The 23,525-nt window shown below is 39.6% G+C and overlaps 1 protein-coding gene across 9 annotated transcripts in view; it reads right to left on the reverse strand.

Annotated features, from left to right (window-relative positions):
* gapvd1 (GTPase activating protein and VPS9 domains 1) overlaps positions 1-23,525 on the reverse strand; it is a 124,950-nt gene that overhangs the window by 93,829 nt on the left and 7,596 nt on the right. For 7 of the 9 annotated variants that reach the window (XM_041193012.1, XM_041193010.1, XM_041193008.1 and 4 more), the window contains exon 2: positions 13,961-14,050. The exons of 1 other annotated variant lie outside the window; for it this stretch is intronic. The gene's annotated coding sequence lies outside the window, so the exon portion shown is untranslated. Of the gene's footprint in view, positions 1-8,036; positions 8,057-13,960; positions 14,051-23,525 lie in introns of those variants that run through there. One more of the 9 variants, XM_041193007.1, reaches the window with a different exon arrangement.

Here is a 23,525-nt window from a genome sequence, read left to right on the forward strand (position 1 = left end):
CAATCAAGTCAGAGGGACGACAGTTGAATTAAGTTTCCAGGGAGTAAGGCAAGGCTGGATGGCCTCTATTTTAATGCCAGGTGTATTACAGGTAAAACGGATGAGTTAAGGGTGAAGATTGATATAATAGCCATCACTGAAACGTGGTTGAGGGAGGGGCAGGATTGGCAGCTCAACATTCCGGGATATAGAATCTTCAGGCAAGACAGGGGAGAGATAAAAGAGGAGGAGGCATTGCATTATTAGTTAAGGAGTCAGTTACTGTAGTAAGGAGAGATGATATCATGGAGAGGGCATCAAATGAAGCTTTGTGGGTAGAGCTTAGGAATAAAAAAAGGTGCAGCCGCATTGTTAGGTGTTAGGTGTTTATTATAGACCCCCAGATAGTCAGCGGGAAATTGAGGAGCAAATATGTGCACAATTTGCAGAGGTGTGTGAAAACAGTAACAATAGGGTAATTATATTAGGTGATTTCAACTTTCCCAACATTAATTGGGATAGACATTGTGTTAAGGGCTTGGATGGAGTGCATTTCATGAAATGTGTACAGGAGAACTTTTTAGGTCAATATGTAGAGGGTCCAACAAGGGACAGCACAGTGCTGGAGCTAATTCTGGAGAATGAAGCCGGACAGGTGGCTGAGGTAGTGGTGGGGGAGCATTTTAGTGATAGCAACCACAACATGGTACACTTTAAGCTTGTTATGGACAAAGAAATCGACAAGTTGCAAAAAAAATGTTTTGGATTGGGGAGAGTGGATTTTAGTAAAATAAGGCAGGATCTGGCCAAGGTAGACTGAGAACAGCTACTTGTGGGGAAATCTGCAGAAGAGCAGTGGGGGGGCGTTCAAAAAGGAAATGGAGAGGGCACAGGCTCAACATGTTCCCTCTAGGGTGATAGGAAGGAGTAACAAACCCAAAGAACCATGGATGACCAGAGATATTCAGGATTCGATAAGAAGGAAAAGAGAGGCTTTCAGCAGGTACAAGGAAAACAAATCAGCAGAGGCATTAGTGGAGTACAGAAAGTGCAGGGTGGAGCTTAAGAAAGCAATTAAGAGAGCAAAGAGGGGATATGAGAAAGCTCTGGCTGGTAAAAGTAGGGAAAATCCTATATTCCTATATACTTATATTCTATAAGTATATCAATGGGAAGGGGATAGCCAGGGAAAGAGTAGGACCCATAACAGACCAAGGGGGCAATCTATGGGTGGAGCCAGAAGACATTGGTAGAGCACTGAATGAATACCACACATCCATCTTCACCCAAGAGAATGAGGATGAAAGCATCAAACGCGGGGAGAGAGACTGAGAGTTTCTTAAGCAAATTGATATAGGGAGTCACTCGGTATTGGAGGTGTTGGCAGGCTTAAAAGTGGACAAATCTCCAGGTCTGGATGATTTGCGTCCCAGACTGCTGAGGGAGGCAAGGGAGAAGATCGCAGGGGCTCTGACCCAAATTTTTAATTCGTCTATGGGCACAGGGGAGGTGCCAGAGGACAGGAGAACAGCTAAGGTGGTTCTGCTATTTAAGAAAGGTTGTAGAGATAAGCCAGGGAACTATAGGCCAATGAGTCCCACGTCAGTGGTAGGGAAACTATTGGAGAAAATTCTGAAGGATAGAATCTATCTCCACTTGGAGAGGCAAGGTTTGATCAGGGATAGCCAGCATGGCTTTGTCAGAGGGAGGTCATGCTTAACAAATTTGATTGAATTTTTTGAGGAAGTGACCAGGTGTGTAGATGAGGGTAGTGCAGTTGATGTCGTTTATATGGATTTCAGCAAAGCCTTTGACAAGGTCCCACATGGGAGACTTATAAAGAAGGCAAATGCACATGGGATACAGGGTAATTTGATAAGGTGGATTCAAAATTGTCTTAGTTGTCGGAGACAGAGGGTGATGACAGAAGGATGCTTCAGCGATTGGAAGCCAGTATCCAGTGGCATACCACAGGGGTACGTGCTCGGTCCCCTATTATCTATCATTTATATAAACGACATAGATGACTATGTGGGGGTAGGATTAGTAAGTTTGCGGATGACACAAAGATTGGCCGGGTGGTTAACAGAGAGCTTGAGTGTCTTGGGCTACAGGAAGATATGGACAGGATGGTCAAATGGGCAGATAAGTGGCAGATGGAATTTAACCCTGAAAAGTATGAGGTGATACACTTTGGAAGGAGTAATTTGACAAGGAAGTATTCAATGAACAGCATGACAGTAGGAAGTTCTGAGGAACAAAGGGACCTTGGTGTGTGTGTCCATAGATCTCTGAAGGCGGAGGGGCATGTTAGTGGGGTGGTGAAAAAGGCATATGGGACACTTGCCTTTATCAATCAAGGCATAGATTACAAAAGTAGGGAGGTCATGTTGGAGTTGTATAGAACCTTGGGTGAGGCCACAGCTGGAGTATTGTGTGCAGTTCTGGTTGCCACATTATAGGAAGGATGTGATTGCACTGGAGGAGGTGCAGAGGACATTCACCAGGATGTTGCCTGGGATGAAACATTTTAAGTTATAAAGAGAGGATAGACTTGGGCTGTTTTCATTGGAGAAGAGAAGACTGAGGGGCGACCTGATCAAGGTGTACAAGATTAAGAGGGGCATGGACAAGGTGGATAGGGAGCAGCTGTTCTCCTTAGTTGAAGGGTCAGTCACGAGGGGACATAAGTTCAAGGTGAGGGGCAGGAGGTTTAGGGGGGATGTGAGGAAAAACTTTTTTACCCAGAGGGTGGTGACGGTCTGGAGTGCACTGCCTGGGAAGGTGGTGGAGGCGGGTTGCCTCACATCCTTTAATAAGTACCTGAATAAGTACTTGGTATGCCATAATATTCAAGGCTATGGGCCAAGTGCTGGTAAATGGGATTAGGTAGATAGGTCAGGTGTTTCTCACATGTCGGTGCAGGCTCGTTGGGCCGAAGGGCCTCTTCTGTACTGAAAGATTCTGCGATTACTTGAGTATATACAGTAGTAAGGCTGGTGGAATGGACAGACAGATGAAATTTAGTGCAGAGAAGCGTGAAGTGAAACATTTTGGCAGGAAGAATGAGGAAATCAATGTAAAATAAAGGAAAGTCACAATTCAAAAGGGGGTGCAGGTGCAGAGGTCTCTGGAGGTATATCTGCATAAATCCTTGAAGGTAGCAGGGCAGGTTGAAAAATGACACGGCATACTGGATCCTGGGCTTTATAACTTGAGGCATGGATACAAAAGCAAAGAGGTTATAGTCAACCTTTGTAAAAATTTTTGCATAAAGTTATACAGTGAAATTCTGCAGGGGTTGGTATTTAGGACCACCACTGTTTTACTTGATCTTTTTGAATGCCCTAAACTCAGGGGTGCAGGGTACAATCTCAACTGGAGTCGTGTGTCCACTTCTGGGCACCACACTTTAAGGAGGATGTCAAAGCATTGGAGAGGGTGCAGAAAAGATTCATGGAAATGGTTTTAGGGGTGAGGAGCATCAATTAAGTGGAGGGTTTGGAAAATTTAAGGCTCTTCTTACAGAAGAGAAGGTTGAAGAGGGACGGTTTGATAAAGGTGTTTTAATTAGGTAGCTGAGATTAGGTAGGGAGAAATTGCTCCCACTGGCAGAAGAATCGAGTCCAGAAACACCGATTTAAGGCACATTACCAAAGGACAAGAGATGACATGAGGTAAAAACCTGTTTACGCAGTGAGTGATTAGGATCAGGAAGACACTGCTTGTTAGCATGGTGGAGGCAGATTCAATTGTGGCTTTCAAAAGTGAATTGGAATATTACCTGAATAGAAAAAAAGATGCAGGGATAAAGGCAGGGGATTGTGATGAGCCAAGTTGCTCTGGCAGAAAGCCAGCACAGACTTGGTGGCCCAAATGGCCTCCTCCTGTACTGTAACCATTCTATAGTTATATGATTTCATAATGTAACCTGGCAACATTTGTTACAACTTGAAGGTGCAAAAGAACTCTGGCTATATTCTTGCAGAGTGCAAAAATGTATGGAATTTGTACCCATCCAAACATTTATTTCAGTTTCAAAGACATCAGGAAAAGACTAAACTTCCTGTACAGCAATAACTTCTGACACAATCTTCCCTTATTTTATGATGCCTATTGCAATGTTATGCTTCCTCAACTTCAAACTTTCAATGCATCTATGAACGCTAAGCCCTTGAAGTTGCTTCACAACAGCAAAAAGGTACGCATCTTAAGCAAATATCACAATGCTCAGCAGCAGGAAACAATATTAGACAAAATGAATCATGCAACTGAAGCTGATAAAAAAGTTGAGAATTCAAGAAACAGAATCTTATTGTTCTAGAAAAAGTTTTACTCAATGCTGAAGACACCAATCCAGAAGGAAAAAATATAGTAAACAGTGGACTTCAAAAAATGGTGCACTATATTATAGTGCATTAGTGAAAAAGTGACATCAGGTTTATGTCAAAATGAACTGGATTAGTAGCTCAGTGCTAAGTTGTAAGGCTGCTCGCCAAAGATTATGCAACAGAACAATATTAAAACTCCATGGTTAGAGGGCTGGCATCTTCATGATTAAATTATATCCTCTGTCATATATGCCATTTGCAAACCCACGGGGGGTCATCTTCAAACTAACATGATGGAACACAAAAGCATAAAACTTCAAGAAACACAAAAATTTGCAAAACAGCTGTAAATAGTCTTTCACACAAACATGATAACACAACACAAGGATGTCACCACATTAACTGTGGAACACCACAGCACATTATCTGGAACATCGGATTAGGCCATTAAGCCCCTAGAGCCTATTCTACAACTCAATGAGATAATGGCTTATCTGTATCTTAACCAAATCCACACATCTTGGTTCTGTACCCCTTAATACCCTTGCCTAACAAAAATCTATCAATCACAGCTTAGAAAATTTAACCTAGCCTTTAAAGCCGAATGTTCCAGGTTCCAGGTTCCAACTATCTTTTTTGAGACAGGGCTTTTTGGCATCACCCCTGAATAGCCTAGCTTAATGTTAAGGTCATGACCAGCACTCCAGGTGTGGTCAGAGCAGAGTTCTATACAACTATAACACAATTTCCAACCCTTTGTATTCCAGTCCTCTTGAGATATAGGGCAACATTCCACTACAGTTTTTACATTAATTTTTGGACAAATTGCTACACTCATCCAAAGTTCCTAACTTCTCACTATTTACAAAATACTCTAATTTATCTTTCTTAGGTTCAAAGTGGTTGACCTCTCACTTTCTCACCTTGAACTCTATCTGCCAGTTTTGTCCATTCAGTTCATCCGTCAATGTGCCTTTACAACCTGCTCCTCCCATCTATCATGCTTACTGTGACACTGAACTTAATGCTGTCAGTAAACATATACAGCTACAAAAGCAAAATAATGTGGATGATGAGTTCTGAAAAAAAACAAAGGTCTGTGGTGGTATCACACTGAAGATGGTAGAGCAAGGTCCATTAAATATGGAGGCTGGTGGGTTGGAAGATGAGAACAAGGGGAACCCTATCATGGTTCTGGGAGGAAGGGGAAGGGGCAAGAGCAGAAGTGTAGGGAAATGTGACAGGTATGGTCAAGGGCCTTGTTAACCATTTTGGAGAGGAGGCGGGGAATCCTCAGTTGAGGAAAAAAGATATATTGGAAGCACTAATATGGAAGGTTGCATCATCAGAACAGATGAGTAGGACAAACTTGGAGAACAAAATTGAGTCCTGACAGGGAGCAGGGTGCAAGGATGTGTAGTCAAAGCAGCTTTGGGAGTCAGTGGGCTTAATAGTGAATATTCATCGATTGTCTTTATTTTTGTTGATAGGCTAAGGCTGAGGAAGGGAAGCATAGACTGAGATGGACCATGTGAAGCTGAGGGAAGGCTGGAAATTGGAAGCAAAGTTGATGAAACTTTCTACTTCAGGGCAGGGGCAGGAGATGGGGGGGTACCAATTTAGTCATCCATATACTAGAAAAAGAGGAAGGAGGGACCAGGGTAGGACCGATACAAGGAAAGTTCCACATATCCCACAAAAAGGCAAGCATAGCAAGTGCCTATGCAGGTATCCACAGCAGCACCCTTTATTTGGAGGAAGTGGATGAACTTAAAGGAAAATTTGTTCAATATGAGAACAAGTTCAGCTAGGCAGAGGATGAGGGTGGAGCGATGGATGGATACTGTTCGTTAAGGAAGAAGCCGAGAGCCCTCAGGTCTTCCAGGTGGGGACAGAGATGTAGAGAGGTTAGACATCCATGCAGGGGAGACAGTTCGGGCACAACCAACTGAGTCCATTCCATTCTCCCAGTTTCTCCATCTCTGTCGCAACTGTTCTGATGACGCAACCTCCACAGCCAATGCTTCTGATGTATCTCTCATCAACTGAGGATCCCTCCCACCTTGGTTGACAGAGCCCTTGACCATAGTCCTTCCCACGTCCTGCACTTCTGCTCTCGCCCCTTCTCCACCCTTGGGTTGAATTTTTACTGTGTCTCCCAAATTACTCCCAGAAACTCCTGCCATTGCTGTTCCACTGTCTTTCCTGCTAGGCTCATCTACCAGTCAATTCTGGCCAGCTCCTCCCTCATGCCTCTGAAGTTGCCTTTATTCAACTGTAATACCGTTACATTTGATTCCAGCTTTTTCCTCTCAAATTGCAGGGTAAATTCTATCATATTATGGTCACTTTCTCCTAAGGGTTCCTTCACCTTAAGCTCCCTTATCAAATCTGCCTCATTACACATCATTAAATCTAGAATTGCCTGTTCCCTAGTGGGCTCCACTACAAGCTGCTCCAAAAAGCCATCTCGTAGACATTCCACAAATTCCTTTTCTTGGGATCCACTACCAATCTGATTTTCCCCAGTCTACCTGCATATTGAAATCCCCCATGATCACTGTAACCTTGCCTTTCTTACACACCTTTTCTATCTCCTGGTGTAACTTGTGCCCCACATCCTGACTACTGTTCGGAGGCCTGTACATAACTCCCATTATGGTTTTTTAACTTTTGCGGTTCCTCAACTCTACCCAAACAGATTTTACATCATTTCTTGCTATCGATTTAATTTCATTTCTTACTAACAAAGCAACCCCACCCCCTCTGCCAACCTGCCTATCTTTTCGATAGGATGTATATCCTTGGATATTTAGCTCCCAGTCCTGACCCCCTTGCAGCCATGTCTCCGTGATGCCCACATCATAACTGCCAATTTCAATCTGCGCCACAAGCTCATTTACCTTATTTCGTACACTGCGTGCATTCAAATACAACACCTTCAGTCCTGTATTTCCCGTCCCCTTTCTCATCGTCATCCCTTTATCTGATGTGCTTGAAGTTAGATTCCTAGCCCTTTCCAAACACTCTGTCCTATTTTGTGTTCTGGAGACTTTAATAGCCTCTCCTGGGCTCTCCTTACTTTTCAGTTTTTTCATAATTTTCCATGAAGTTCACTGCGGGTGTACCTACACTACATGGAGTGCAGTGGTTCAAGAAGGCAGCTTATCACCACCTTCTCAAGGGCAGTTAGGGATGGGCAATAAATGCTGGCCTAAACTGCAATGCCCACATCCCATGAATGAATTACAAAAATAGAAAAAAAGTCAAAGATTGAAGAAAACTTGATCGCTCATATCATTTGGGGCTTCCATTTGCCCCATAAAAACTCCTTTAATACTACACCTATTCCATAAAACTAAAGCTTGAAAAAGGGCAACAGCAACTCAATGAATATGGTATCACATCAATAAAATTCCCACAAGTTTTACTGTTGCTGGAATATTTATCATTGCCTTCACTATGAAAATCAGGGTACGGCTTTGAACGATATACAAAGCAAAACTCTCTGATGAAATTGAGAAGAATGATTCCAACTTGAATTAGCAAGCAGTTGGAGAAAAAAAAAGGCTAATTATTTCTGTTTTCCTTTTCTCACACAACTATAAAGGTAGTTTCTGAAGTACCATTTGTAACAAGTCATGGGAGTCACCCAGCTTGATTCACTTGATCCTTTTGTTTACATGATTCATAGGTAAAGACTTGTTTATGGATTATTGTGCTCACCTGAATGCTAGGCAAGAATGGGTTGGGTTGTTTTACAGCTGCAGTCTAGTAATTAATGTGGATGTTATAGATTGAAAAGATATAAAGGTCTTGAGTTTTCAATTTACACTACTGTGAAACCAAGGCAAACCCTAGAAGAACAGATGATAACATTGTTAACAATAAGTCCTCAAGTCGAGCAGCATACTCAAAACAAATAGGACATTACACTGAATCTTAATAAATCCCCAACTACAAGTGTACATATCAGGAACACAACTTTAGAATCCTTGTTGGATTGCATACAAAATAAATACTCCATCTTAAATAGGCATAAAAGGTGGTTCATGTGAGGTCACTGAAGGATCAATGTTATGCACAACTTCTCAGTACTTTGAATCCTGATTAGTTTAAAATGTTAATTTTTTTGAAAAGAATATAAAATTTAGCAACTGTATAAACCCCTACTTTATGTTCCTTCCCTAATCAAAAACAGAACTCTCATTTTAAGATTTCTCCCACAAATGGACAAATTACAGTAATTCAGAACTAAATGTCATTTCCACTTTCAACTTTCTTCATCTATTCCATAAGTATTGCACCCATAGATTATGTATTTTTCATCATTCCAATCATTTTTTGTAATTTAATTGTCATATTATATGAAGTGTTCAAAACCACTTGAAGTTCCCTTATGTCTCATACACATATCGTTGATCACTTGTAATGTGCTCATGATTTACCCAAATCACCCAGCACAGCAATACTATTCAATCACTAGGCCTGCTGTCTTTTACTCATTTTTTTCCAGAGGGGTGGCGTCTTTCAGCTCTTCCTAACCATCTATCAAGACAAATAGAACTTTCTAGTACAATTTGGATCAAGGAAAAAGCTCCCAAATACACAAATCAGCAATGCAGTTTGCTGTGAATTTTAATACATTTAAGAGTAACGAGCATAAAAGGAAACTATTCTGCAGTGACTGAACTGTACGGTACTTGCATTCATCCCACTTAGCATTTCTGAAATCCTTTATTCTTTCAGATCTCAATTATGACTAAAATTAGTAATTATTTCAGTAAGGACAAGTACAAAAATCCTACTCAGGCTTATAAGTTGAATTTACATTAACATGTCAATACTAAGATCCTGAAATCCACTTTTGAAAATGTGAAATAAACTGATTAGGCATGAAGGAAAAAAGTTGGTCTCAAACTTGAGATTTTTTTTCAGCTGCTCGAGGTTGAGAAGCAATTGAGACAGGCATCAACCAATTTAAAATAAATGTTTTGAACAACGGCTTAAAATAACACCAATGAGAAAATCCACCCTAAGAAAATTAAAACTGGGATCGTCAACATTAGTAGTGTCAGAATATTGTCTCATTTGAGAAAAATATAAAAATCTAAGATTTCAGGCCATTTACTTTTTTTAAAAAGCACAAAGTAATGATCAATTCCAAACACAAATTTTCTACTTGAAAATAACTTAAGCCTTGAAGGAAATTGAGCACTACAAAACCACATTGTCAGGAAACTCTGTTCAGTTTGAATATCACACATCCAGCTATTAATGTGTTATATGTAGTATCTGGGTTCAAAATAAAACTCAAGAAAAGATCTGACGTTAGTGAAAAGAAAGTAACATGACATTACTGAAGTGAGACGAACTCCTGCATGCTTCAAATGGGTAGACACACATGTTTCTCATTCTCCAATTAGTCATCAAATTGACTTTAGAAAAGTTTGGCTCCATTCCCCGAGTTTTGAATGCTACTGAAAAGGGTCACATTTAATATCCCTGCTTAGTATAGTGCAATATGCATAAAATAATCCAATGGCTATTACAGTTACACTGGTAAGGATAAAAGCAAAATCCTGCAGATGCTGGAAATCTGAACTAAACAGAAAAAGCATGTAAAAACTCAGCAGGTAAGGCAGCATCTGTGGAGAGAGAAACAGAGTTAATGTTTTGAGTCCGTATGACACTAAGCTCTGAAGAGTCAAATGGACTCAAATGTTAACTTATTCTCTCTCCACAGATGCTGCCAGGCCTGCTGAGTTTTTACAGCATTTTCTGTTTTTACACTGGTAAGGATCTTCTCCAACTTTGGCTTATCAGCAGAATCAGTGCCAGAAACTCAGATAATTTAATTTTGTATAAACAACAACATTACAACATTTTAGCAACCATCAAATTTAATAACCCAATAAGGGATCTTAAGTGACAATTGTCACACACAGTAAGTTGCCATTGTGCCTTCTTCTAAAATAATGTTCTGGTGAAAAGTCAGCAACCTAAAGTTCATGCATTCTCTCCAGATATTTTGCCTGACATGCTGAGTATTTCCAGCATTTTCTGTTTTTAATTTCAGGGACAGACCATCCATGGATGCCAGTAAAGCAAACTATTTGGCTTGTGTGTTACTGGTACTGGTCAATTATGGTGGGGGCAGGGGAGAAAAGAATGAAATTATTTACCTCTGTCAAGTTGGATTACACAAGGAACATCAATAGTAAATCTGCATAGATGACAGATACAGAAAATATTAAAGACTTGGCACTGAGGAATGCTGGAATGAATCATTTTTCATGACACCACTAGGGAGGGGTGAAACTCTAGCTCGCTCGAGTTACTGTCTCACACGGATAAAACATGTGCTGTGAAATCTCATCAGGTTGACGTGCCTTTGAGTCCTACTTGGATTAGTCACTTTGCCAAATAGGAGACATCATGAAGCAAGTGGAACAATCTGAATATCCAATTTCATGTTCAAGCTCTTGCACAGTGGCATGTCCCAAATTATTGAGAAACAAACTTTGTAAATTAAGGTGCTGTGCTTTGTATTTCAGCTGCTGTTTTCATTTTGTGCCTGCTAGTTTCATTCATTAATAAAACTTGATTTGTCATTTGTAGCCCAAGATATCTGGTCTGTCACAACATCACAACATTATTTTTCCATCAAATGGCAAGAGCAAGACAGTACAAGGCATCTGATATTATTTATAGTTAACTTATCTGCAGTATAATGAATTTATTCCTGTCCCCAGGCATACAACACTAACAGATACAATGTTCAGAAGGTCACACAGCTTATAGAAAATAAGGGCTTGCTTTTGATAGTAGTCTTTTGCATAAGACACGAGCAAGATATCTGACAAGAGCTTGAAAAACAACGATTTAATACATCAAGTCCAGAAATGTATGAAGCCTATATAAATAAAAGGAAATTAGAACTTGATTTTGACTGGAAATACTCAGGTCTGACAGCATCTGTGGAGAGAGAAACAGAGTTAACATTGAAGCGAAGTTCTGAAGTAGAGTCACATTCAACTAGAAACGTTAATTCTGTTTTTCTCTCCACAGATGCTGTCAGATCTGAGTATTTCCAGCATCTGCAATATTTTGCTTTTAGATTTTGACTAGGTTCCTTGTCAGTAGTATGTCATCAGCAAGTGAAGAAGTGGAGTCCTTTTGCCTCTTCCTCATCTGTATTTTTAAGTGACACAAAGTTACTGCACTAACAGTCGTTATAAGTAGGTAACGTGATTCAAAATTAGATCCAGAACAATTGTACTATTTTTATCTCATCCAGCCCTACAAATGCAAATCAGAATTAGGAACCATAATCAGGTAAAAGTCCATCCAGTGAATATAAGCATTAACAAAATACGATCACTTGTGGTGAAAAATCCTGCATATACAAAACCAAGTTTTTGATACCAGTAACAAATCAATTGGTATTCAAAAACTGCATTCAGCCATTTTGTCTCTTAAAAACTGAGTTTTTTCAAAAACAGGCCAGCGGGGGCCAGAGGATTAAGCACGGAAGTCACTTGTCAATTTCAGTGAAAATCCAGTTTATTCTTAAATTAATATAGCCACATTAGTGAGTGAGTTTTAAGTTAACGTCAACAGCAAACATAGATAGTCCCATATATATTTATATATATATTTATTGAGGCTGAGGTTTACGCATGTTACTGGAGAAGACTAGTTGAAAACTTCACTCTGCTATCAAACTACATTAAAAAGAGTTCACTAGATCACATTATATCTAGCCTGAGAGTACGAGATCAACAATGCATGCCCAAAATGCTAAAGCAATTGATTTCTGGTTTTAATCTCTCTTACCTTATTAACAGTAAAACCAAAATATGAAAATTTCCAACATTAATATATTGACAAGAATATTGATCAAATTTTCAAATGGGTTATCTTTCCTTACAGGCTCAAAGTTGTTCAGAGAATATTTAACTTATGCTTCAGTTCCCACACATCACTGAATAGCAAGTAATTCCATGTCTTCTTTCACCACCAATAAGCTTTCAGGGTGATATGAAACTTTTAAGCAGAACAGAATGCTGACAATTTCCCTGTTTTGTTATGTTAGCGGAACACATTTTGTAGAAAGTCAGTATAACTAAGAGTACTATGACACATCAGGAAGTGGGTTCATGACTATGGGACAAACTTACTCATAAAAAAACTATCCAATTCAACTTCATACAATGAAGTTTTTGCTGAAATCAATCTCAGTTTTATACAGCTCAACGCAATTACAAATATTGAAAGTATAAGCTGGTACGAGAACTCTGCTTACATCTTAATGATCAGCAAACATGCCATAAACAATATAGTATTCATTTCTAGGTTTCTTGAAACAAAAAGGATAACAGCTGCTATACATCCACAAATTAGGCAAGTGCCATTAAATTATAGCAAGATTCAACTTAAGATTCCTCACCTACCTTTCACATTCTTTCCCATGGCCAAAAAACAAAACTGTGAGCTATCATTACAGCCTGACCTTTCATCTCAGATCCATGATCGTGAACTTGGTGGTCATCAATGGCTATGATCAGGAATGGGAATAATGGCTGATGTTTGCCCTTTCTTGCCACTGATACTGTTGGGAACTCTAAACAGCCACATAGCTGTCATCAGTTGACAAAGCGCAAAGCAGGGATTAGACTTGTATTTCCATGGCCTAAATTCCTTTGCTAAGCTATATGATATAATAGAGCAAACAGGCACAAGTTTGACTCCTCCTCAGTTGAATTTCCAACCTCAGCCATGTCAAGCACAAGATTCTGAGTTGAGATCGCAGCATTTCCCAGCAAGGAGGATTGAATCATACTAAATGATATCTGGATCCTGCTAATAGCCAGCTTATTTTTTTATTTGTTCTAGGGATGTGGCTAGGCCAGCAGTTATTGCCCATCCCTAATTGCCCTTGTTCAGAGGGCATTTAAGAGTCAACCACATTGCTGTGGGTCTGGAGTCACATGTAGGCCAGACCAGGTAAGGACGGCAGATTTCCTTCCCTAAAGGACATTAGTGAACCAGATGGGTTTTTACAACAATGGTTTCATGGTCGTCATTCCATAATTCCAGATTTTTTTGAATGCAAATTTCGCCATGTGCCATGGTGGGATTTGAACCCAGGTCCCCAGAGCATTACCCTGCGTCCCTGGAATACTAGTCCAGTGACAATACCATTACCTCCCACAACTACGAGGGCGCCAGTTACAGTCTAGGGATAGATGATTATTGTTAGAACAACATGGAGAAAATGGGAGGGGAAAACAATTAATAAATCCCCATCCCCACATACCAGGAAGGTCCAAATTTTAAACGCTAAAATATCCAGTTTTAACAGAGTGGCATTACAACTGTACAGCGCCCCAGGCTTCAAGTAGTAAAACAAATTACAGTTATTCACACACACCTGCACAGGTATATGGTGGGTGAGAATAAAACCCAGCTGCAAAGCCCCTAACAATCAAATAAATCAACTATCCACCTCTTAGGCACACAGATGACCACAAAGTCATCTATCACCCAAATTGCATCCAAACATAGACTGGTGCTTTCAGGAAAGGAAGTTCAAGAAAGAAAGATTATTTACTTTCATTAAAAACACATTTTTTTTGAAAACTCACCTATTAGCAACCTTCCACTGTTGTTTTTGCAGAGGTTTGAAACAAACAAATCTGACCCAACTTCTGAAGACGGGGAGTTTTGTAATTTATCTGCAGTCAAAAGTAAAACAAAATCTTTTGATCAAGGTCGGTTATTTCTTCTGTCTCTGGAGATGTTCCAAATAACTAATTCTACATGAACAGGAACACAAAAGTAGCATCTGACTAATTTGCTAAGAGAGAGAGTAATTACAAATGTAAACAAACATGACAAAACAACTGAAGCATTAGCAAGGAAGTCAACAAAGGTTGGTAAATGGGTACGTGCATTACAACGATCTACCTTTTACCCAGCTACCACAAGTGTTGTTCAGGATGAAATGTTACAAATCAGACACTTCCTATTGCAACTGTGACAAGATTAATTTTAAAAAGCTGAAACTGAACATTGAGATTTCCATACAGCATCAAAACTATTTGTTTCTCTGTATTCCATATTCTAAAAAGGTTGCAAAATCCTTTAAATCATTTTCATAATTGACACATTCGCTTAAAGCAACTAGACAATTTTTATGGCTGTATATTATGTCCAGTACTACACTGGACACAACATCTCAAAACAGAAGTTATAGAGGTCAAAATTACTGTATATTTAAGAGTAACCTAATCCAACTTTTACACTGCAAGCAATTGATTGCCCTTCAGTTTAGTTAAGTGAACAGTTTCTAAGAGGTCAGTTTTCAATCAACAGCTTATTCTAAAACTTCACACAAATAATGTAACTAGCTTTTTATTACATCAGAATTAATCCCTGTACAAATGAAACCCACAATAATCACAGTTTACTGTAGATGTTGGTGGCAGAACTCCGGCCACAATATCAGTTGTGGGTTCAAATCCTATTCTAGAGACCCGAGCACAATCCTGACTGATGCTTAAGTTCAGTACTCAGTGAACGCTGCACTGTCAGAGGTGCTAAACAGAGTCTGTTCTCTCAGGTGGACAACAATGAAAGAATTCTGAAGTGTCTTTACTGTGGTATGTGGGGAAATCCCGCAGCCAATTTATACACAGCAAGCCCCTAGAAACAACAAAATAAATGACCACATAACTATACAATTTGTTCGAATGATGTTGGTTGTAAGATAAATATTAGCCAAGGCTCTAGGGAGAACTCCTCGCTCTTCTTTGAATAGTACTTATGAACTCTCAAATCTATCTAAGAGGGCAGACACAATCTCCATTCTAATCTCTCATCAAAAAGTCTGCACCTCCAATTATGCAGTACTCCCTCTGTACTGCACTGAAGTGTCAGCCTAGCTTAAGTTCTAATAGTGGTTTTCTTGACTAGATAGAATTTTCTGTTCTTGAAGTTTCTTGCTCATTAACATGCTTAAAGACCTGACTTGCTGTCTATTTGAAAAAATATGTTCCAGGCACATTATACACTTGGGACCTCCAGCTCACTGCCTTATTCAGTCTTTGCAGCCATCTATTGGGACTAGGCTCTTTTTCTCTTCATCCCCGACCACAAATTTGAGGTACTCCAAATCATGGTTGCCCATTTCCTAACTCACATCAGTCCCATTCATCCTATATTCTATGTTCTCCGACCTACAACGTTTTTCAGTACAGCAAAACCTCGGCTTCAAAATTCTTATCGTTTTCAAATCCCTCCAGTCTCACTCCTCCCTTTCTTTGTAACGCCATCCAGCTCAAACCCTTCTGTGACCTCTGCAATCCTCCATTTCTAACCTCAAGCATCAATAAATTGCACCCATACCTCCAGCTGCTTGGGCCTTGGGCTCTGGAATTGCCTCCCTAAACCTATCAGCCTCACTACTCTCTCTTCCTTCAAGACACTCCTTAAAAACTCTTTGACCAAGCTTTTAGTCACCTGTCCTAATTTTTTTTGTGGATCAGTGTTAATTTTTTTTCCTGATAATATTCCTCTGAAGTGATTTGGGATGTTTTACAACATTAAAAGGTGTTATATGAGTGATTTATTGTTGTTGCTGTTAGAAACTCAAGATTCATGTTACTCAGCTCAATATTTTTGAGATTATATACAAACACGCAAAATACGATTGTATTGTTATATTAAAGGCCAATTTTTCAGTCCTAAATCATTGGAACAGATATGCATATACAAAGAGTGCTTGTGAAAAAGACACAAGAACAAAACAACATGTATAAATGTACTTTTTTTTAGGGAATTCTTAACCCTGACAAACAAACAAAAAGGACTATTCCAGTGTAAGGATGTTTCTAAAAACATCCTTATTTAACTTTTATAAATACTTACAGATAAAACAAGTCTCCAAAATATACCGCTATCCCTCTCTAAAATGAGAAATTGCTTTATATCAGTGTTTTCCAATGTTAGCCACTTGCCACATGTGGCTAATTGGTTATCCAGATGTGGATAATTGCACTTTTGATGAGCAAGTTAAAAAAACGAGTAAGTTAAAAAAACAAGTAACGAACACCATCATTGGATATGGTGATCTCAACTGGTTTATGTGCAAGGTGTAAGCAATTGTATTTAAACCTTTTGGTGTGCCAGTTGGTAAAACGGGAAGGTGAAAAACAGGATGAGGCTGCTTTTGATTGTTGTTTTTGTTTTACTTCCTTGATTGCTCCTTATTGGCTACCAGCTAGAATGGTGTGCAGTAGGGGTGAAAGCGCCAGACGACAGCACCATGGAAACACTAACAACATTGGACAGGGAAATGAACTGTTAAGGTCAGCTTCACACATCAGAATAACCATTTCATTGCATGCAGAAGGCAAACCCAAATAATCAAACATCTCCAAGAGGGTACATCATGGCAAAGGGAAGCTGCATTCAACAACATTCCAGATGGGGGGCAGGGGCTAGTTTGGCATGTCTCAGTGGGTAATATGCATGTTTGACAAATTCATGCCAAAATCCCAAACTTTGGTAAAAGAAAGACTGCCAAGTTTCATGTTAATGCCTTTACTTGTTAAGTAAACATACATGTGACACACTATACACAAGGTACATTTTCATGTCCACCTGAAAGCGCCAACAGATCTCATCCAAAAAAAAATCACCTCCAACAGTGCAGCATTCCCTGTCGGAGGTGCCTTTTTTTGGATGAGGTTTATCGGTGCTCTCAGGTGAATATGAAAATACACCTTGTGTGCAGTTTATTACATGTATATTTACTTTATAAGCAAAATCATTAACGATGAAACTTTGTAGTCTCTCTTTCAAAGCTGCATTCCAAAATCGCATCCACACAAACTATGGCAGATATGAATTCATGGTACACAAATGGAAAATTAAAAACAGTGGTAACCCAGAACAGGTCATGGAACACATAACAACTCAATGTCCAACTCAAATACAATGGAGGTATTACAGTGATACACAGTGCCACTCCTGATGTAATATCCTGGCTTTACTAATGCAGTGTCAATCCAGATATTTTTACTCAAGTTTCTGCAGTGGGCCTGAACCCACACCTTTAGGCTCAGCGGTAAGTGCACTAACAACAAAGCCACGGCTGACATTAAACGGAATAAAATATAAATTGAAATAAATTTGACATGAAGCACTATGACTAACAAGACGACGTATTTCCAGTGTGACAATTTTATATTGGCAGCTTTTATTTTAAACACAGACAAAAATATTTCCAAAGATTCCTAAAAGGACAAAATACATGACAAAATAGGGACTGAATCTAAACACCCTGGTCCAGCTATCCCCTGCCTTCCAACTCTGTTTCTTGATTCCCTTTGCATAACATCACCAGAAGCTCAACTAATAATGATATACACATCTGGTGTGCTATACATGCCAATTTCCGAGCCACACTTGTTAGAAGAAAAAGAGTTATGTCCTGCAGGTTTCTTCAGATCATTAAGCAACTGACAGCAATTGTCCCTTAAAGTAACACCCCATATTATAATTAGCTGCAATTTAACAAGATGCATTGCATGATATAATACTCAAATCCTTAAAATGCAGCATATCTTTTACATATGGAGAAATTCACTAGCTTGGAAAATTTATAACAGTATCCTCAGGACAAATTTATGATTCAACATCTCAGATCATCAGGTGCCATTGCCATTTTCTTTCCAATAGTCAACGGGGAGACGGTGGCAAAGTGCTCATGTCATTGGACAAATAATCCAGAGGCCCACGCTAATGCTCTGGGGACAAAGGTACAAAAACCCATCATGGCAGCTGGTGGTTTTTCTTAAAAATTCAATTAATTAATATATCTGAAATTGAAAACTAGTCTCGCTAAGGGTGACCATGAAAACATCATTGTCGTAAAAACCCATCTGGTTTACTACTGCCCTTTAGGGAAGGAAATCTGCCATCCTTACCTGGTTTGGCCTACATGTGACTCCACACCACAGTAATGTGGTTGACTCTTAACTGCCCCCTGAAATCGCCTAGCAAACCACTATAGAAATGTCAAACCAGGTGGCCTGCAGCAGTTCAGTGCGGCAGCTCATCACCTCATCACCACCTTCTCAAGGGCAATTAGGGATGGACAACAAATGATGGCCTTGCCTGCAATACAAACATCCAAGGAAAGAAAAAAAAAGATACAAACCAAACAACCAGGAGAAAACAGAATAATGGCATCTATTTCCTATCCCCCCCCCATTCTAAGCTCCAGGTCTTTAGCTGACCTAAAATTAGTAATTGTCTACAGGCTCTCTGTGTATCTTTGGCACCCTGAATTTACACACTACATCAGCTATGATCTTGCCTTTGCAAAAATAAAATAACAGGAGAGGGAGAAATTACAAGATATTCAAAGATATTCAAGAAAACCAAAGAGAGGCATTCAGGAACTGAATAAACCATACATTTAACTGTGAAATTCATCCAAAACAATAATAAAGAAATAAATTAAGTCATCATAATGCTGCCCTTGTACACGTTTTGGCAAATGCCTGGGAACGTGTTGCCCATCTGCCCATTAGACACTCCAGTGCAGCTTCATTCTGTGAAACCCTGATGACCAAAGGGAGAAACCATTTTTTTTAATTAAAAAGTAAAGTAATCACAAAAGAATAAATTAATTGCAACATGATCGGGACCTTAAAGTAGGCTAGCGACACCTCCAGCTTTTGCAGTCGGCACTACGTGATAACATTAATGTTACCAAGAAATTTTGTGGACTAGGTTGCAAATATAGAGCTTCCTGATGCAGCCAAAAACATGCTGTTGCAAAAATTTAACATGCGTGACAGCAAACTGCATTAAGGGTTCTAGATTTTTTTTAAAAAAATAAATGTTGTTGGCTTGCAAGAAACGCTAGGATTGCAACTTGGAGCCCAGCAACAGATTTGGGTCAAGACCATCACATGATTGGGTTAGGCGTTCAGCTTAAAATGACTGCAGATGAGACTGAGAGGAACGAAGACTGGACAGGAATAAGTAAATTAGAAAAAAAAATAGATAAACTAATTCCTATTAGAGGATTAACTTTCTTGCAATTAAGGCTTTGGAACAAAAATTGTTCAAACCAAGGTATAAGAATAGAATACAAATTACAGTACAATAGAAACTGAATAACATTGCCATGTTTTCTAAAAATGAATTGTGTTATCTTAAGAGTTTAGTAGAAAGTTGCTTCAAACATTCCTTAATTGATAAAAAAAATGGTTTTAAATCTGTCACTCGATTATATTTTATAGCATCTATGTGCTTCACTTGCAATATTTTTGCCAAAACCTACTGAATGAACAACTGCAATTCAGTCAGCACAAAATAAACGACAATATTTTTCCTTCATTCCTCTCAGCCGTGGGCATGCAAAGAACAAAGCAGCCTCTGTATGTGGATTTTTCTTTTGCATAAAATCTAAGGATCACATACCAATACAAGTTTCCTCAGATGTACAGAGGTTCTTTTATTTTCTAACCCAAGAAATTGGTGCCTCCTCTCTCCGAGTTCACCGATACCCAGAAATAAGGATTAATCGATAGGAGTTATTTATTTTATGTTTCTGCATATCACACTACTGATGGTATGGCCAATTCCAGAGACGAACATAGTCACCTTTGGTTTTCTGTAAATTGGTGTCGCACATATGTTTATTTTAGCTACTTCCATATTTATATAGGTATGCAATAAAGATAACAGTTTTGTATTCAGCCTTTTATAAACATACAGACCTTCAAGTCTACTTTGATCAAAACAGGAGTTGTCACAGCAGAGGTTAGTTAAACTGAGTTCCTCAGGGTAGTGTCCTGGGCTCCAACCATCTTCAAATGCTTCATCAATGACCTTCCTTCCATCATAAGATCAGAAGTGGGGATGTTCACTGACTGCACAATGTTTAGCACCATTCACGACTCCTCAGATACTAAAGCAGTCCATGCCCAAATGCAGCAAGGCCCCGACAATATCCAGGCTTGGGCTGATAAGTGGCAAGTAACATTCATGCCACACAAGCGCCAGGCGATGACCATCTCCAACAAGAGAGATTCTGACCAACACCTCTTGACATTCAATGGTATTACCATCACTGAATCCCCCACTATCAACATTCTTGGGGTTACCAGAAATTGAACTGAACGAGCCATATAAATACCATGGCTATAAGAGCAAGTCAGAGGCTAGGAATCCTGCAGCAAATAACTCACCTTCAGACTCCCCAAAGCCTGTCCACCATCTACAAGGCACAAGTCAGGAGTGTGCTGGAATACTCCCCACTTGCCTGGATGAGTGCAGCTCATACAACACTCAAGAAGCTTGACACCATCCAGGACAAAGCAGCCAACTTGACTAGCACCCCACCCACAAACATTCACTCCCTCCACCACCAGTGCACAGTGGCAGCAGTGTGAACCACCTACAAGATGCACTGCAGGAACTCACCAAGCTTCCTTCCAAACCCATGACCACTGCTATCTAGAAGGACAAGGGTTGCAGGTACATGAGAGCACCACCACCTACAAGTTACCCTCCAAGCAACTCGCCATCCTGACTTGGAACGATGTCGCTGCTCCTTCACTGTTGCTGGGTCAAAATCCTGGAACTCCCTCCCTAACAGCACTGTGGGTGTACCCACACCACATGAACAGCAGCAGTTCAAGACAACAGCTCATCACCACCTTCTCAAGGGCAATTAAGGATGGACAATAAATCCTGGCCTAGCCAACAACATCCACATCCCATGAAATGAATAAAAAAAAACTTTGCCTCAAAAGGTACTTTTTGCACTTAAATTTTGTGGGATTTTAAAACCATTTCTTATACAATTTAAGGATTGCGCCTTTCATTCCCCCACTCCAAGAATGCACAATCCCCCAACGAAGGAACCACATAGACATGTTCTGAAACTGTTAATTGTGTACCATAACCAGCTGCCACAAGATGCCCAGTGAGAGCTAACTCAGCCTTCAATTCTTTCCTTCTTCTTGGCAGATGTACGGCAGGTCAGCTATCTATTTTTATAGTAATTGACTAGTCAGAATGTATCACAAGTGTCCCTGATAGGACTTTATTAATAAGCTAACAAATGAGGATGGATTAAGTTGTATCTTCTTTCATTCTATTTAGGTAGCACTCGGCTTCATGACTCCGAAGATTGTGCATTCAAGGCCACCCCCCCCCACCCCTCCAGAGACTTAAGCACAAAATCTGAATAGCTATTTCAGTGCAGTAATAAGAGTGCACCGTACTGTTACCAAAGAAATGTCATCTTTGGGCTGAGATGTTAAACTAAACCCCATCTGCCTTCTTAGGTGGATGTAAAAGATCTCTTGGCATTTTTCCACGAGGAGCAGGGGCGTGTTTTGTGTCCTAGCCAACATTTTATCACTCAACTAACATGACTAAAAGGAAGCTTAATTAATCATTTACCTCACTGCTGTTGGTTGGACCTTGTTGTGTACAAAATGGCATCCACATTTTCCTACATTACAACATTGACCGTGAAGCACTCTGAGTCCTCCTGAGGTCATGAAAGGTGCTACATAATGTCAGTTCTCTCATTCAACAGCCCATTTAGCAATTTTCACAAATTTAAAGACATACAGATGCAGAACACAAGACCATAGACAACAATTACTCATTAGCCTGACATCAGAAATTCTGGTCAATCCCCAAACAAGCACTCTGACCTACCAGTGAGCTAACACCAGATTTCTCAGATACAAAAATTGTCAATTTAAACATTGGCTTCAAGATTAATTTTTGAAAACTTGCAACAATTTTTTTTAATGTTGGAAAGCACCATAGCCCCACTCCAATCCCTGCCACAGCAGCGGGCTGAGCTCCAACTAGACCTCTGCCAGTTAATTTAATCAACATCAAAAGTGCTTGAAAGTCACAAAACTTTACCCTCCCAATTATCCTTCCCGTGAGAAAGTGAACAGCATTTGCTTTACATCATCTAATGGCTTGTGATATAGTTAACCAACCAAATAGACAAAACTGCAAACTACAACTGCATAATGCACTGGGTACATCAACAACAGGAAAATCTACCTAAATTTTAATAATGCAAATATGTAGTAAATGTTCTGGCATTTAAGCATGTTAAATTAAATATTTAATCAATCTATCAAATGTTAAAACTGATGGTATCTCGCTAATATAAATAATGAGAATGCTATTTGCAAATTACTTCATGAAGCCTTGGTAGAATATAAACACGCCAAGAGTCGCAACAAAAGTAACTAAGACAGAACTGGAGAAACACAATGCATGCTTTCTACCATGACTGGTGGACAGAAAAGGGATGATTACCTGTGCTTCGCCCACTCACATTTCTGACTGTTTGAAATCAACACTGACAGAGGCCCTGTGGTTAATCTCAGGCTGCTCATATCACAGGAAAAGCAAAGGGAAGAAAAATAAAAACGAGAAAGGGGCTAAAATGAAAGGTCCGTCACATTAAGAAAAATTACACCACCCATAATGATCATTTCATCTGCAGACTATGTACAATCAAGCAGTTTTTACCATGTCCACTAACCAAGGTCGTGGGTTTGATCCCCATACGGACCAATCCGGTTTACCTGTTCTTGAGCAAATATGACCCTCGCTCCATCCGGTTATAATTCTAAAACCTCTCCTGAGCAAATATTCTACAGTTTTGCTCTGCTCCAAAAACTAAATGCAAAATTACAGTATACTTCATCTTATAGCCTGTGTTATTTGCCTTTTGGAATTGAAAAACCAAGTTTTTTTTAACCTGTTCCAGGTGAACATAAAAAATCTAATCCTATTCAAAGACAGGAAGTTCTCCAGGTGTACTGGGTAACAATCATTCCTTAATCACCACCAAACTGATTAACAGGTCATTCCTCCCATTGCACTCTGTGGAACCTTGTACACCTACCGCCCTACAGAGCAATGATGACTAAACTTCAAAAATATTTCATCAGCTGCGAATTACTTTGGGATGTCCTGAGCACACAAAAGCTGCTGACAAATGCAAGTTCCTTCTCTCCTTCTAATCATTAACTGCTTATTTTCCTCAACTTAGTTTCATTACCCAGCTGCTCGGACATCACCAAGATCTCAGTAATAATGCATCATTGTGCACTTGTCTTTATGTCATTAAAAATCATTGTC

The sequence above is a fragment of the Carcharodon carcharias genome, chromosome 8 (genome assembly GCF_017639515.1).
Source record: "Carcharodon carcharias isolate sCarCar2 chromosome 8, sCarCar2.pri, whole genome shotgun sequence".
Taxonomy (NCBI): domain Eukaryota; kingdom Metazoa; phylum Chordata; class Chondrichthyes; order Lamniformes; family Lamnidae; genus Carcharodon; species Carcharodon carcharias.